Below are 2,835 nucleotides of genomic sequence, written 5' to 3' on the forward strand. Positions count from 1 at the left end.
AACACTGTTATTGACCTTATGTAAATCAGAGTGACAAAATTAATAAGGATTTGGTTGAAATTTGAAAGCAACTCAAATTCTACACCAGGTGAACCCCAAAGGAGCTCACTAAATCTTGAATATGTCTTTAGTACAGTCACTTTATCGTTACCAAACTGGATAAAAGAAGTATTGATAGTAGCTGTAGTTATAGTTGGCATCTGTATGATAACGATGGTGTGATTAAATATGGAGTAGAGACTAGACAAAGGAGAGTCTTGTTACTGTCCAAGAAAGGGAGAAATTATGCTGGGGTTTTTTTTACCTTTAATACCTCCTCTATATTCACTGTATTCCTTATGCATGTAAGGTGTACAGTATAACTTCTTATTGTAACTTAGTTTTAGCATTTTTCTAGGCAGGAAGAAAAAACAAAATTCAGGATCCCTATGCTACCTTAGGCCTCCCTGACTACTAAAGTTGAAAACAGCTCTTTGAGACACATTTTCATAAACAAAGTACAACAAGTACCAAGGGAGGTCTCCAGAAAAGGGGCTTTACCGGAGGGGGAATTGCATCACCACTTGTCCTCCTAATTTTCATCATGATTTTTGTCAATTATGCTAATTTCCTAAAACCTATAAAACTGTATTCATCCCTGTGGGACTGGGATTTTGTGGACATTTTTCCAACTGCTTCTGGAGGCCTTCAAATAAGGATCCACTTTTACATTATTTCCTCTGCTCATTTTATCTTGAAAGCGTGTTGATTCATTTCTAGGTTGAAAAAGGCATCAGAACACCAAGCCGGATGGGAGTCTTGATCTGCTGTAGGGTAGGAAGGCTCTGCAGAGGGGTCTGGATAGCAGGGATCCATGGGCAGTGGCCAGTGGTATGAGGTTCAAAAAGACCAAGTGCCTGGTCCTACCCTTGGGTCACAAGCACCTGTAGTGCTACAGGCTGGGGACAAGTAGCTGGAAAAGTTGCCAGCACAAAAGGACCTCGGGGTGCTTGCTGGTCAACAGCCAGCTGAACATGAGCCAGCAGTGAGCCCAGGTGGCCAAGAGGACCAGTGGCACCCTGGCTCGTTGCTTATTGATTCAGCAGTAGCATGGCCAGCAGGACCAAAGCAGTGATTGCCCTCCTGCATCAGCACTGGGGAGGCCACAGCCCAAGTGTGCTCAGTTCTGGGTCCCACATTACAAGAAGGACATTGAAGTGATGGAGCAAGTCCAGAGAAGGGCAGTGGAACTGGGGAAGGGTCTGGAGAACAAATCCTGTGAGGAACAGCTGAAGGGCCTGAGGTGTTCAGCCTGGAGAAAAGGAGGCTCAGGGGAGACCTGGTCCCTCTCTACAACTGCCTGAAAGGAGAGTATGTAACCAGCTGGGCATCAATCTGTTCTCCCAGGCAAAGGATGAGAGGAAACAACCTCAGGTTGGGCCAGAGGAGGTTGAGATTGGATGTGAGGAGAAATTCCCTCACTGAAAGAGTGGTTAAGCATTAGAATGGGTGGCCTGCCACCAGGGAGGTGGAGTCACCATCCCTGGAAGCATTCAAAAATGGTTGAATGTGGCACTTCACAGTATGGTTCAGTGGGCAGGGTGGTGTTAGATCTAAGGATGGACTTGATGATCTTGCAGGTCTTTTCCAACCTTAATGATTCTGTCATTTATGTAAACACACAGCTACTCTCTGAAAAGCACAAGTCCTGTTTTGCTCATCTTCCAGTCCTCTCCCTCCTATACAGTCAGAGCAGCTGTTACACTCCCTGGGCTGTGGACTAAAGCCCACCTCTGGGGTTAATGTGGTTTATGCAGAGCTTTGACTCAGGACTAGGAAAAGCTGCCTGGTGTTAGTCTGCCAAAAATAAAGCTGGTATAAAATTCCCTTAAGTCCTCAGAGGATGGCAGGGAGCCAACAGCTCCTGTGGCTGTTACAGGAGACCCTCAGTTCCATTGGCTGGAGGACATGCAGTATCACAAATCCATGGGGAAGGCTCTCCCCAGATGACCTGAGAGACCAAGAGGGGATTACTGCCTCTGGAGTAACAGGACTATCTCTAACACAAGCAAAGAGGGCCTTGGACCTGCCTTTTCCAACTCCATTTGAAACTGTCTTCATGGGTGAGGGACTCTATTCCCAGAGCACATGGAGGCCCAGGTGCCAGCAGCTGCAGTGGCCCATGGAGCTGCAGTGTGAGCAGAACACTCATGGCTTGAATACGGATGTCTGTGTCATCACTTGCAAATACCAAAATGGAATTGCTGTAAAATAGGATGAGAGTATTGGAAGACAGGTGTGAAAGCAGCTGACAGTCTGGCCAGGCTACTGGAGGGGCCAGTGAGTCCAAGCTGCCGGAAAAGTGTAAGATGTAGACCCTAAAGAACAAGAATTACCAAAACAACACACAGACCCCTGGCACTCCATAACATGGAGCTCAGGACTACAGGAGCAGGTCCTGTTAAGCAGCAAAATTTCATCTCCCCTAGCATAAATTTGGTGTTATGATATATAGACCAGCCCTGAGCCGTTAGCTTTAAGTGATGGAGTGTGTAGATAAAGGCACCACAGAGGTGGTATAGAGTTTTGTTACCATGCAACTGTAAGCCATGTTCTTAAAACACTTTCCTTATTTTGTTATTATGTAAGTTTTATTGCTCTTGCTTGTTCCAAAGGTCATTTGCTGTTATCATTTCACCTGAGTGGGCACTTCTAATATTAACTAAAGACATAACAGGAGTTAAATGGGTAGTTAACAGGCAGATAAAGCATTATGTTACAGTGCACATCCAAGTTCCTGCCACTTGGAACACAGACAACATTTTAAATCTGATCACTGCCAGAGCTTTGCTCCCA

This window comes from Ammospiza caudacuta, chromosome 2 (assembly GCF_027887145.1).
Source record: "Ammospiza caudacuta isolate bAmmCau1 chromosome 2, bAmmCau1.pri, whole genome shotgun sequence".
In the NCBI taxonomy this organism is placed as follows: Eukaryota; Metazoa; Chordata; class Aves; order Passeriformes; family Passerellidae; genus Ammospiza; species Ammospiza caudacuta.